Source organism: Mus pahari, chromosome 11, assembly GCF_900095145.1.
Source record: "Mus pahari chromosome 11, PAHARI_EIJ_v1.1, whole genome shotgun sequence".
NCBI classification, from domain to species: Eukaryota; Metazoa; Chordata; class Mammalia; order Rodentia; family Muridae; genus Mus; species Mus pahari.
In genome coordinates this window covers 41152998-41168461 of record NC_034600.1, presented here as the reverse complement: position 1 = coordinate 41168461, position 15464 = coordinate 41152998, and the positions used below count along the sequence as shown (strand labels likewise).

General features: G+C 38.7%; 1 pseudogene; it reads left to right on the top strand.

Annotated features, from left to right (window-relative positions):
- Positions 1 to 982: 982 nt before the first annotated feature.
- LOC110329207 lies at positions 983 to 1261 on the top strand (annotated as a pseudogene).
- The last annotated feature ends 14203 nt before the right edge of the window (positions 1262 to 15464 follow it).

Here is a 15464-nt window from a genome sequence, read left to right as displayed (position 1 = left end):
TGGAACCCAAGTTTGAATATCCACTAGGCTGTACTCCCTGAAATTCAGTAAGAGCAGTCTTCCAGTTTCTCTACTGAGACATCCATTGTGCGTTCTGCTGTTCGACAGTGATGGATAATGATATGAGAGCGAAAATGATGTGACTTCTCCTACTTTCATGTTCATGAAAATCATGGAAAAATGTTTTTTGTTTTTTTTTTCAAGCCTATAAACTCACTTGGTTGTTCACTCATGTTCTCAGTGGTTCTCTTAGTAAATACTTTCTAGGGCTTTTATATGGGTCAAGTTTTGACCTATGTACTTAGGTTTATCTTGGAATGAATGCACATTTCTCGTTGGGTTATAGTCTAATGAGAGAAGACAGATAACAATAAACAAGTTGACAGAAATCGTGAGATGCCAGGTGAGAAGACTTGGGAGTGGGTTTCCTGTGCTATGCTTTTCTTTCTGCTTTATTCTGTTTATTTTATTTCTGAGACAGACATATCCCATATGGGGCTCTAAATACATAGCTGAAGATCACCTTGATTATTGATCTTCTTACCCCCACCCTCCCAGTTCTTAGAAGTAGTGTCCAGGCGTGTTGTTCTTGAGACTGAACCTTGTGCACGCTAGACTAGCATCTACCAACTGACCTATATTCCCAGCCCAACAGCTACCATTTTCAATATGAAAGTCAGCACATGCTGATCTCTAATGAGATACAGAAAGGAATCACAGGAGTTAACTGTGCAGTTATGCAGAGGGACAGCATTCTGGGAGCCAGAGGACCCAGTGCATGGCCTAAATACTGGCACACATCTCTCTGAGGGCATGAACTGGTGACACTAGAACAGTACAACCAAATAAAAATCCAAGTTTTCCTTAAAAAAAAAAGAAAGAAATCAGTCAAAAACTATCTATTTCGGTTTTCCAGGTCTTGCTTCCAGAAGTGGCTTTCTGAGGCGGCCTTCCTACTTGTGTGGTCTTTGTGACTTCCACCATGGCATGTCGAGGCCAGGGCTAGAAGGCACAGAAGGTGATGGTGAAGCCAGTCAACCTCACCTTCAGATTCTTGCAAAATATATTTCAAATTCAGGTGTGGCTGCATGAGCAAGTGAATGTGCAAATAGAGGGTTGTATTACTGTCTTTGATGAGTGCATGAACCTCGGATTTGATGATGCAGAAGAGATTCATCCTAAAACAAAGTCAGGAAAAGCACTGGGTCAGATCATGTTAAAAGGAGATTATATTACTCTGCTCCAAAGTATTTCCAACTAGCAATGGTCAGGTATGGGAGAATCTGGGAGTTCAGTGTTTTTAAAGGTGTCTTCTGATGGGAGCTACATTTATTCATCTTGTTTTAGTGGCACATTATCATTTGGTGACCATAAATGCTGTAAGATTGCTTTTGTTACAAAAAAAACCCCATCTATTTCCTTTCTACTCCCCCCACCCTGGCACATGATAAACTTTTGATAGATGCTAGTTGTAATAATATTTTTATTTGTGAAGTTAATGCATTCCTGTATGCTCTAAGTAAATAAAGTTATAATAAAAAATTATTGTGTTCCTATTTCAACTAGAACAAGGAGCAACATTAGTGATACACTGGATTTCATATGAGTTATTGGAAGCCAAAAGAATGCTTAACTTTTTCTATGATAACAAATTAATAAAACCATAAATGCTGACCTGAACTTTTCTAAAAGGGCACAATGTTCCAATTTTTCCACAATTTTCATTTTGATTGTGCCTTTTAATTTTTATGCTTTAATCTTTACTTTTGTACTTTTTTTTTAGTTTTTTACTTTCTTGATTACATTTTATGATGGCTCTATCTTTTTTTTTTTCATGTTGTACTATTTATGAACTCATTGTGATGATACAGTGCCAGCACCCTAATGATTGTGACTTGTTCTTGGAGGCATTATTGAGAAACTACAGAAAGACTAAAGACTTGGGCAAATGAATGACCCAACTCTATATTTAAAAGAGTCAGAATGGATCTGAGAAGTAGCTCCCACCTGCTGTGAATACATGCTCACGTTTCCATCTGAAATCCTGTTTCTCTTAGAAGGGTGTATTGCGTTCTGTTACTCAGGACAGAATGCAGGCATGATTGCAAACCTGATACAAATACTGACCTACATGCTTTAAAGACTGAACTGACCAAACAGTGCACACAGAAAAGGTTCCCAGGAAGTTGTTGTATAATGCTGTGATCTGGGGATTAAGTCTTCCTTAAGTATGCAGTGACAAAGAGAGGAAGAATTTGGCCATACCTTTAGGTATAGATCTGGGTCCTGGGAAACCCCAGGTTCTACTATCTGGTCTGTAATGGAGAAGGAGGGGATTCACTTAGAAGATGCTCTTATTCTTACCAATGCCTTCTCATTGGCGCCCATCTGCAAGATTGGACAGTTAGAAAAGAAAGCAAGGGCCTCGGTACAAGTCATGAGGGTCACATGTTGATTTTCACTATTAATATTAAATATAGGTTTGAGTTTGGGTTGTGATTAGTTCAATATAACTGGGTGTGCATTTTTTATTTATAAGAGAAATTAAGGAAAGACATTAAATCTTCTATAGAATGAGATTAAATCATATCTTCTAATACTTATGCAAAAGAGGAATAGTTCTTACTGATGTTCATGAGTATATTCTACTCCTAACTCCCAGTACTGTATCTTTAAAGCTTTAATTGGGTCTGGTATACAGATTCTGAGTGTGTTTATTTTTACAAAGAAAATGACCATGGGATGCTTAGAACAAAGCTCCTGTATTTATAATGACTTTCAACTATACAAAGTCACTAAATTCAATACCAAAATTTGTGTGAAAAATATTAATAAATTCTATTAACATATACTCAGAAAAATTTCAGCAAAGTATTGAGCTAATTTATTTCTTTGACATACACATAAATATTAGCCTCTGGGAGTTGCATGGTTTTTATTAATTAATTAATTAATTAATTTGCATTATATCCTAATAACAACCCCTTCCCCTCATATGTTTTTATATTGCACCAAAACTAAAATTCATTTAAATAATTTTCATTCATAATTATTTTTTAATAAAATTAAATTTCTGATAAAAATGTAAATTCTCAAAAAATGCAAAGATAACCTTCTTTTTGATCTCAACTTGATTGCTGTTTGTTTTGTTTGCAGTGTTTGACAGTGAACCATAAGTCTGATCTAAATGACAAGGCTATGATAACTATGTCATCCCACATAGCATACTCCATTGTATATAAACAGTTCTGGGTCATGTAGAATCTTAAACATCAAAGAAATCAACCACATTATAGCATGCCATCAAGAGCATTGTAGGCCCTCTACTCTTTTTGGAAATATTTCTCAATGTGTAACATTTTAAACTTATTTTATTAGATATTTTCTTCATTTACATTTCAAATGCCCCCTATATCTGCTCCCCTGCCCACCCACTCCCACTTCTTGGCCCTGGCGTTCCCCTGTATGGGGCATATAATTTAAGTTAAGCTACTAATGCAACTATATCAATTTGATGCATTTTGAAGTCTGTACACTAGGTTTGTTTCTGTAACTTGTAAGCTCATTTTTGTAAGCCAAAACAAAGGCTACTTCATGAATATGTAACTATGAGCTAATACAATTGTTTTTTATATTGGGACCCTCTGGCTTCACTTCTCCCTTGTAGCTTCTCTCTTAATCCATTTGGCATTCCCTTCAAACTGACAACTTCAACTCAGACCAGCTCTGATAGAAGAATAGGCAGTTCCTATCACTCTCTGGAAAGGATGGAGACAGTGTCAAGAACCAGCTGTTATTGAGTCACCTGTAGTCAGTCACTCAGTGTAACTTTTGAGTTCACGATACTTCAGCTCTACCTCGTCCTCGATAGCCTGGTGAGAACAGCTCTTGACAGAGTTTCTAATAAGTTCATTATGTAAAGGAGTTAAAGCATTAAACGGTGCACCGTGTTCATTCCGAGGGCTAGCATCCGTGGGAGCCTGAGTTTGGGTGTGTCTGTCATTGAAATCCTTCTGTTAGGAAACAGAGGCTTCATAAGTGCAGAAGCGTGAAGCTGGGTGAACCAACTTTACAAAATAGGATCTGGGTGGGTAAGGCTTAGTGAATGGGGAAAGCAAGGCTCTGTGGGGTCCACCGGAGTGCTGCACTATGTTTCTATTGATGGTTGTAAATACAGCTTTATAAGGTCCATTTATGATCTCCTGAGGCTAAGGCATGGCCAAAGGACTCTGTCACACCATGTGATGGCAAAATTCTGTGAGGGCTTTGCTTGAAAGAGCTCTTCAATTTGAACTTGGATCCAAAGCTATACCTTGTATTTGTATAGGAGACCCACTATACATTTTCGTGTGCAAAACTGTCTTCTGGCTTTCTTTTCCTTGTTTCTTTCCCTTTCTTTGCCATATCTGTCCCTGTTTCTTCTCTTTATTATTTTTACAAATCCCTCATCTTTGCTCTTTCAGGGAAATAATGAATAGCTTACTGTTTTTCTAGTTTTGATTTAATTATTTTATGCTAACACAGCAAGTAATGGTTTTACATTGGCATCTTCATGCATGACGTCATTGTCCTTTGTTTTGTTTCTTCCTCGTCCCACTTACCTCCATTTGCACCTGGATCCCACTCTTCCCTGACTTAGTCCTCTCTGTTTTACTATACAACCATCTCTTTCTCTTTTCTATTTCCTATTCTTTGATACCTCTTCCCCTCCTTTCATGGTCTCCTGTCCATCTGCTGACCTTTAAGCATACATATAAACACATATATGTGTACGAATATGTATTTTTTAATTTTTACGTATACCATGTGAGAGAAAATGTGATATCTTTCTTTCTGAGTTTGACTTGCTTTACTTAGCATAATGATGTCTAGTTGTGTCCATTTTCCTATCAGTTTATGACTTTGTTTGTTTCTTTATGACTGCCTAAAATTCTATTTTATGTATGCATAATACATTTTTAAAATTTTGGGGGGTTTATAAACATCTAAATCAGTTTCAGTCCCTCCATAAGTTGTGAATACTTGTAGTGAGGTGTCTTAGCCTCTTTGGGTGTATACTCGGAAGTTATGTGGCTGAGTCACATTCTGTTTCTATCCTCATTCTCATATCCCCAAGGACCTGTAGATATAACTTGAGCATCCATAATGGATGCACTCACAGTGGATGCACAAATCTACATCCCCATCAGTGGAGAATAAAGGATCTTCTCCCCCCACATCCTAGCAAGATGATATCCATTCCTGCTGCTGTGAGATGGATCACAAAGTTTTATTTTACATTTTCCTGGTTGCCAAATAACATCTATTTATCTCTTGCTGGAGATAAAAAAAAAAAAATAAGGCGGGTGTACTTTTAAGCACGTGTGCTATACATGTCTGTACATCCTCGCAGGTCGTACTTTAAGCTTATATTTGCAATGTGATGATATTTAGAGGGTAATTGGGGAGCGACTGGAGGTTAACTAGATTCAGATTAGGTTATGGGAGGAGGATACTCAGTTTTCAAGATGGAATCACTGTCTTTAGAAAAAGAAATAAGACAACAGCTCACCCCCACCATCTCTTTTCCATATTAGAACATCCAGGCAGAGTAGGGTTTAGCAGGATGTCCACTACCAGGAATGGAATCTGATGCACCGTGATATTGGACTTGTTGGGCCTTCTCTTGATCAGTGAGAACTGAATGTATTGAAGTCAGTCATGCACACATTATCCACTATTCTGTTATAGCAACAGGACTAGTGTAACACAGGACTCCCAAGTTTGCTCTGTGTCACTGTGACACAAACCTTGTGCCTTTGAAAAAAATGAAACAATTTCCACTAACTAAAACATGATTTATTAGTTATTATTCTAATATTGCTGCACTGTGAAGGAATTATTAGGTAATTACTATATTGCCTGATACAGTATAGTTACTATGTTAAATATCCAATACAAATCATTTCATTTAGGTACATTTGATAATTCCATGATCTTATGGCAAATGAAACATGCTTGGAAGGATAAATTCTATGTCTAAAGTTTCATGTTGATGTAGTAGAAGATGGAGGATTTGAAGTCTAGCAATCAGACTCCATTGTGAAAATTAATATCATTTCACTATGGGTATTGAGAGATATGGCTCATAGTACATTATACGTAACAAAGAATTTACCCCTAAGAGTCAATCTATCAATGTTAAAAAAAATCATAACGTTTAGACAGTGACTACTAGAGAAAATAATTATAACTGATCAAAGTGCAGTTGTGGAGCCCAGTTCCAGCTGATATAACAGCAGCACTACTCAGGAAGCTAAGGCTCGGGCATCATCGTGAGGGTAAGATAGAGCTATGGTTCTCAACCTGTGGGTCATGACCTCTTCACAAGGGTCACATATCGGATATCCTCTACATCAGAGATTTACATTATGATTCATAGCAGTAGCAAAATTACAGTTACGAAGTAGTTAGGAAATAATTTTGTCGTAGCGGGGTTCCCCACAAAGTAAGGAACTATATGAAAGGGTCTCAGCACTAGGAAGGTTTAGACCCACTCATCTAGAGGGTTGGTGAGTTAGCTGTGAGATCGTGTCTCCTAGAATTGTCGAAGCTACAATCATGGAGTCTCACCATCATGATTGCCTAAATATAACCCAACCCAAAACAACACCAGTCGGCATGCTAATGTGAAAGGAGGAAAGCTCGGGAGGTTATAGCTCTAGATAACTAGAGGGAACTAAGGGATGATGAGATCAGAGAAGAAGGTTTCCCCAGGAAAACACACAGTTGACCATCCTATACCAAATAGCCCTGAAATTATGAACATACATATAACATTACATGGAATGAGCAGATTTTATTTATTTTAGAAATACATACACACACACAGGTGTTATGTAAATGTATGTGTCTGTTTGTGTAGGAACAATTAAGGAAAAACAGCCTATGAATTTGAAAGAGAGCAAGGAGAGGTGTTATATTTGGAGGGAAGAAATGATATAATCACATTATAATTTCAAAAAATGAAAAATTCTACTGTCCAACATGAACAATACACCTATGAAAATGTCTCATTTTGCACTTTATTTTAATTGTGTCTTTTTAAAAATATTTGTCAGCATAATTTATGTCGCTGCATGTTACCTATTTGGGCCTTGAAATTGAGTGGAGGCCTGACTTTACCCTCAGTGGTATTCCCAAGAAAAGGGACCAATGCAGTAGAAAATCCAGTTCTCCTCCAGGACCAGGGCTGCACTTTAGCCTGCTTCCTGTAGTTCTCTCACCAGAGAAGGAAGTTGCACCTGCTCGGGCATTTGGCAGGAAGCCCAATGAAACTACTTCTGTTTTGGTGAGACCAACTGATCTGTGAGGAATGCCTGAATACAGAGGAAGTAAATAGGAGAGGATCCAAGGTCCAGGTAACTGTAGGAACATATAGGGACACCAGGGGGAAAGAGCTTGCAGTTGGATATGGGAGCTGTACATCTAAAGTTAAATGCTCCTGTCTAGTCTCTACTGTTAAGTATTATTTTTTCAAGGTTGGAACAAAGTAATCAAACTTCTTCAGCCTAAACATTGCTGACCAATCTTCTATTTCTCTGCATTGCCTTGTGCTATAAGACTAAAACAAAATAGTGAAAAAATAATGTAAACCATTAATATTTTTATTTTTATTAATTGTCTTTACCTGGAAGGTCACAATTTCTTATGCTGATTTTGTACACTTAAGTGTGAGGGTAGGTTCAAGAATAGGTGCTAAGGTTTAGAAAGCTCTAGAATAGAATTGGGATTTGAAGTTACATTGCTTTATTTTATAGCAAAACAGAGCAGAGCCATAATATCACCTTGGATAAATCTCAAGCCTTGTGGTTAATAAGTTAATAAGTTTCTCGATAAGCCAACCAGCATCTTGTCCTTGGAACCACTTTATGATATGGTTTAGGACCTAGGAATAAACATCAGACTGTGTTTATGCAAATATGTTACATTATCTTCATTCCTGTTGCAGATTTTGGCTGTTCCAATTCAAATAACATCAGCTTATACTGATCCTAGCTGCAAAACAGAATTTATGAGCATTGCTATTTAAAATGTCTGTTAGAGTACAAGTATACAGATGAGCAATTTTATAACTTTGTTTATAGTCCATGTTGTAAGCTAGACTCTATATACACTATTTGGAGAATAATTTGGTAGGGCATGTCAAAGAACTAACTCTATGCCAAATGTTCTTTCATCCAAGAACTCCTTAAGACATGTGGCTAAAAATTCTTCTATTTTAAGTTTTAATATCCAGTTTCATTTCCATATAACTTGACACTACTTCAAACACAAATAATGATCTATACATTGAAATAAAACCACTGGTATTTATGAAAATTGCATTGCTGGATTAGCCTATTAAAAACCCCTCAGTCCCCAAAGATAGAGTTTCAGTTTAAATAGGTTAGCTCCACTTGATTTATGAGTCCCAAATCCTACTCTTTGGCAACGTTCCCCAGGATGGGAACTTAATACAGAGCCTCACCGTAAGCCAGACAAATGGGCCTTCTGTTTGGAATATAACATACAAGCTAAAGCAACGCTTCTTAAACATTTTCATCTTTTGGGCTTTGCTCCAGGGTTTGTGGTTACTACTAAAAATACTGCCATTAAGCCTTCTTAAGAAGCATACACAAGAATGTTCCCCTCCATCCTTCTGTAGAAAGGCATTTTGCATTGTATTTAAGGAGGCCGGAACCTGGTACTAAAGGGGAGAAAGGATAACACTACTTCCTTTGATGAGTCTTAGAATCAAGCTTTAGACTATTTTTTTTTAACCCTTACACACATCATTTAGCAAACTTAGGGGAGATGCAAAGTGCAGAATATAGTATGCATAATGTACTCCTTACAGCAATGTTTTATGATTTTCTTGAGACAAGGGCAGTAACTAATTACTTGTGTTAGAAAGCCTTGGCCAGGCTTAACAATAGAGCTTTTGTGAGCCTTGTAGTGTAGGTGCAGATGAGTAGAGATTGCCCAGTGCTAGTGTGACAGACATTACAAGTGTTAGAGGATTTATGTTGAGTGCAGGTAGTTCAATGTATCGCAGATGTACTGCCTGTTTTTCCTAGGTGCCAAGGAGCCTTAACTATGTGAAATCGTTAAGTGCTACATGTTTGGCTCCTGTGTATGTGTATGTCTATCTCTATTCAGCTTCAGGACCATTCGTATCAGAGAACACAGAAGAAACAAGTAGCTCATGCCCAGCCTCTGCCATTGGTACTCTGTGAACACTCTGGCTCTCTCTATTAGCTGTGTGTGGAACAACACAAGCAAAAGCAACAGGGAATTGAGCCCAAGCTAACATTCTTCATTATCCTCTTCTCATGGAGAAACGTTGAAGTCCAACTTTACTCTTGTGTGTGGTTTCTAGATTATGACAAACACTTCACATGTCTAGAGAAACCCAAGTGATTCAATTTTTAGCGAGAAAAAGACAATTTGTAAGTATTGTGATAATGAAAGAAGTAAACAGCTATTCTTTAGGGAAGTAAGGATATCTTTGTTCCCTAATTGTAAAATGCAGATATCGTGAACTCACTATTTGCCTCTGTGTTTCTACTTTAGAAATTTAGTGTGCTTTATTTTACACAAAATGTATTATACAGTAAGAGGTGAAAGCCATAATGCAGATGAGGACTGTAAGTAGCACAATTCAAACTTAAGCAGACTATTTCCCTGTTTCGTAGAATTACTAGAAAACTGTCCCCACAATTCTCAAAGGTGGAAACTAACAAAGGAAGCATTTTTTCTTCCACAGTAACAAAGCCTCTCTGTTAGGAGGCTGGGGGATTGATTGCTAAGCTGGTGACAATGAGAAATTTCTAGGTGTCTTAGCTTTTCTTCTCTTACAACAACAGCCCAGCTCACCCTTAGTTATGAATATAGTACCTAGTATGGTAGGTTTGTGTAGTCATCTTAGGGTATATGTCTTGTTATGAATATAGTATATGAATATAGTACCTTTTATGGTAGGTTTCCATAGTCACCTTAGGCTATATGTCTTGTTATGAATATAGTATATGAATATAGTACCTTTTACGGTAGGTTTCCATAGTCATCTTAGGGTATATGTCTTGTTCTAGGCTTTCAACATGAGCACTAATGTGTTAACCAGAGCTCTCTTAGTTATGGGAAACAATAAGCCAATGCAAATTTTCTTTAACCAGAAAAAGAATTCATTAATGCATGTTTGAAGAAGCAGATGATCAAACTATCAGAACACTAATTTGTGTTTCAAGCCCCTTATAGATAAATGGGGTTGATGATTTTGTTGCAAATATTTCTGTTGTAGAATGGAGTTTGAAGAAGCAGAAAAGGCTCAAATCTCAGGCCTATCATTTATAAACTTTGATTTTGCAAAGTGGTGACACTTCTCTGAGTTTCTGACTATTTAGGTATGAAACTGTGGTGAGAAGAATATTCCTTGAAAGGAGGGAAGACACCCTGATGCCTTCTTTTGCTGTGGGGTAGGGGAGGGCACAGCACTCTGGGGCGGGCCATGTCTCAAAGAGAGGCTGTGTGGATAATGGCTGTGAAATGTTCTATGTAAGGTAGTGGCATCCCAATGTTTTGGGCTCTGTGTGTCAGAATCTTGAGGCAACATGGTGGCATGTTCCTAACCAGCCAGGAGAGCACAGAGATGACAGGTAAGTTATAATAAGCAATGGTGGAGTAATTATAATACTTCTTAGGGTTGCCATAATGAATGTGGCCCTTTTACCTTCTGTCAACATATATTATATGGTAAAATAATGCTTATAGTAGAAATGTTGTGAATATACATACACTACTCTTAATATTAGAGACAATTAATATTTAAGTTATTTTAAAATTTTCATATCTGTTCTCAGCATCCAAGTTTTATCAGTTTATGTAGAGGGAGTTGAAGGTTAAGGTTAAAAAGGATATTAAGCAAATTATACAATGGACAGAAGTTATAGACTCACTCTTCATCAGGAACATTAAGTTATTTCTTTAGAAATTCGGACAACAATTCATCCAAGAAACCTTTAACCTACAATTTGTCTTGGTGAGGTTGCAGAGAAAGAGGAACACTCCTCCATTGCTGGTGGGATTGTAAGCTGGTACAACCACTCTGGAAATCAGTCTGGCGGTTCCTCAGAAAATTGGACACAGTACTACCTGAGGACACAGCTATACCACTCCTGGGCATATACCCAGAAGACGATCCAAAATGTAATAAGGACACATAATAGTAATAGTATAGTAATAGTAATAGTAACCATATTCATAATAGCCAGAAGTTGGGAAAAACCCTGATATCCCTCAACAGAGGAATGGATACAGAAAATGTGATACATTTACACAATGGAATACTACTCCGCTATTAAAAATAATGACTTCATGAAATTTGCAGGCAAATGGATAGATCTAGAAAATATCATCCCAAGTGAGCTAACTCAGGCACAAAAGAATACACATGGTATGTACTCACTGCTAAGTGTTTATTAGGCAAAGAGTGTGAAATACCCATGATACAACTCTGTGACCACATGAAGCTCAAGAGGAAGGTAGACCAAAGAATGGATGCTCAGTCCTACTTAGAAGGGAGAGCAAAATAATCAAGGGAAGTAGAGGGTAAGAAGGACTTGGGAGGAAGAGAGGAGGGGGAGGGTAAAAGGGGCAAGAATCAGGTATGAGAGGAGATGGAGATGTTCAGAGGGTCGGGAAATTGAACAGAGGTGTGTACCAATGGGGGATGGGGGATCTGGGGGTAGCAACCAGAAAGTCCCAGATGCCAGGAAAGCAAGAGCCTCCCAGGACCTAATGGGGATAACATTAACTAAAATACCCCATAAAAGGGAGGGGGAGCCTATCAAGACTATATCCAGAGGTTAGGCATGGCTCCCCAGTTGAGGGATGGGTCCACCACTCTAAAATTTTAACCCAGAATTGTTGTCTACAGGAAATACAGGGACAAAATGTGGAACAGAGACTAAAGGAAGAGCCATCCAGAGATTGCCCCACCTGGGGATCCATCCCACATGCAGAAACCAAACCCAGACACTATTGTTGATGCAAAAAAGTGCTTGCTGACAGGAGCCTGATATAGCTGTCTCCTGAGAGGCTCTTCCAGATCCTGATCAATACAGATGCAGATGCTTGCAGCCAACCATCAGACTGAGCACAGGGACCCCAATGGAGGAGTTAGGGGAAGGACTGAAGAAGCAGAAGGGCCCTTATCTGGCATCAATGGGAGGGGAAGCGCTTGGTCCTGTGAAGACTCACAGGACTAATGTAGAGGACCAATGCCCCAATGTAGAGGAATGCTAGGGTAGTGACGAGTGGGTAGGTGGGTGGGGGAGCACCCTCATAGAAGCAGAGTAAAGGGGATGGTATAGGGACGTTGCAGCGGGGTAACTGGGAAAGGGGATAACATTTGAAATGCAAACTAAAAAAAAATTGAAAAAAAAAGATGTGGAGGAGTAAAGATGGAGCAAAAATTGAGGAAGTGGCGAATCAATGGTTCATCCAGCTTGAGACCCATGCCATGAGAGGGACCCTACCCCTGACATGTTCATGGTACTCTGCTATACTTGCAGACAGGCGGTGCTTAGCATAATCGTCATCTGAGAAGCTTCACCCAACAACGGATGGAAACAAATGCGGAAACTTGCAGCCAAACATAAGGCTGAGCGTGGGGAATCCTGATGAAGAGGGAAAACAAGAACTATCAGAGCCAGAGTGATCATGACAGCACATGAAATCCCACAGACTCAACTCATCTGGGCCTAAAGGGATCACAGAGACTCAGCTTCCAACCAGAGAGCACACACAGGATGGACATAGCCCCTGCGCGTATACGTTACAGTTGTGTAGCTTGGTATTCATGTGGGATTCCTAATAGCTGGAGCAAGGGTTCTCTCTGGCTCTGTTGCCTTCTTTTGGATACATTTCCCCTAACTGGGTTGCTTTGTATAGCTTCAATAGAAGATGCACCCAGTCCTACTGCAACTTGATATGCCGAGGCTCGTTTATATCAAAGGGAAGCCTTCCCTTTTCTGAAGAGAAAGTAAGGAGGAGTGGATGGAGGCAGGGAGGTAGAGGAGAAGGATTAGAAGAAGAGGGGGAGGGGGAAAATAGCAGTCAAGATGTAAAGTAAATACACAAATTAATTTAAAAAGGGGAAAAAAAGAAATTCTTTAGACCTAAAACATAAAAAATCAGGGATCTAGTTTGAAAGAGGTAAAGAGAGAATACAGAATTTCTGAGCTTCCTCAGACACCCGAGGGGGAAGCTTTTGCTCCCCAGCACATTGGCAGACTTGAAACCACTCAAGAAGAAAATGGCATGTGTATAAGGGACATTTCTTCTCTATTGGAAAGAAGATGGAGGCTGCATAGGCATGTTTCACCTCTGCAGAGGCAATAGAATATATTTTGAAAACAAAGGCGGCATTGCTTCAGGGCAGTACAGCTCTCGAGACATAGCCTCCATGCCCCTCCCCAACTCCCATTTTATAGCTGATTTGCTCTTGGGCAGTTCAGTAGATTAAAACCTGTAATTAGAACTCCTTTACTTATTTAAAAATTTAACAAAATTATCCTTTTGCAAACTCAGGTTGCCTCATGCTAAGATGTAGAAATGAAATGATTCAGCAAGAATAATAATCTATGACTAGAGGGCATTTGTTAAACACAGAAGTTCCTTTAAAGATTTAATGAATTCACGTCTGTGTGTGTGCACGTGCATTTGTGTGTGTACATACTTGTGCATAGACAGAGGTCAGAAGAGGGCATTGTATCCCTCAGAGCTTTACTTCCAGACCCTAGAACAGTGCTGGACTCCTTACATGGAAGCTGAGATCTAAGCATCAGTTCTCAGGACTACACAGCATGTTCTCTTGTCCTCTCTATGGTCCTAAGTTCTTTTTCTTTCCTAGCAATTTCTTTCTTTAAGGTATTTTTTTTTTATAAAGTTTTGAGATTATAATATAATTACATCATTTCCCCATTCCCTTTCTTCCCTCCAAATCCTTCTATACATGTCTCTTTGCTCCCTTTAATTTCATGGCCTCTTTTTTTTTTCTAATTCCTATTACAACCTAAATTATTTTATATCTAAGAAATTATTTTATAGGCCTTAACACTTATCATCTGTGTCAATTCAATACAACAATCAACAGCATGTTCATACAAAAAGAGGGAGGGTCGAGGTATCACTAATCTTACCTTTTCAACTCTCAGTTGAATCAATCGCTATAAAACAAAGTAGCTTTAAACATTTTTTTTCAAGTTCGACATTGTTAAATATTATTTCTACAACAATCCTTTAACACTAAGCTTGCTGGGTATTTCTCATACATCTGTATGGGGTAGTAAGTGGCTCTGAAATATCTCTATCTGGGGATTGCCAGGAATCCCGATGTTAGAGCCTCTTCTACCGTCTATATCTCCCATGTCCTCCGAATTCTTTTCGTGGTGATCCAGGTTGTCACTGGCTTAGCCTAGATTCAAGAAGAGAGATCAGTTCCGCCTCTTCACAGGAGGTTTACCAAGCACCACAGCCATCCCTCCTCTGTCTTCTTAAAACTGTCATGCGCACTGGGAAGGTCCCTCAAGCCACATGTTGAAGGTTTGGTCTCCAACTGGACACTGTTGGGAGGTAGTGGGAATATAAGATGTGAGAACTAACAAAAAAACTTCTCAGGTCCTTAGCAGCTTGCTGGCAAAGGGAATTATGTGATCTCCATCTCTTCCTCTTTTCTTTTCGTTCTCCACTCTAAGGTGAGTAAATTTATTCCTCTCTTGTTCCCTCCCTGATATAAACACATAATTCAAGTTCTCGAGAAAAAGGTGTGACTTTAGCTCACAATTTTAGCAGTTTCATGATATGGCCAATTGCTCATGGACTGAAATTATTAAAACTGTGAACTAAGTCACTCCTTTTTCTTTACGACTTGATTTAGCTTCAGTATTCATTATAGTAGCAGAAAGCTATGGAATCTGGAAATTGCATTCCTGTTAATATGGACCATCTTCTTTTTATGTTTTTAATTCTACTTCTTCTTCCTTAAACTCATTCCCCCAAGGAATTTTCTTCTATGCCAATGTTTTGGCAATTGGGGGAATCTCTTGAAGACAGGAGCTTAATTTCCATTCTGGTTTAGGTATTAGGAAATCATGGTCAGTTCTATCATAATGTTCAGGCATGAAAGATTGCTTGAAAGTAGCACCTAGGCAGTGCTGGTCCAAAGGATCTCCAAAATATGGGCCAGGATCCAGCCAAGTATTGAATTTGTCACTAGAACACCAGGCTCTGCCAGCAAAATAGGCCAACAAACACATACTACTGCTGAGTCTGCATTGCCAGGGCAAGGCACACTGCCCTCCCACACCCTCAGATCACCACATCCCTGAATAATCACAGGTTGTTGGGGGATGATCTGGTGCTGTTATATATTCAAATGCTAA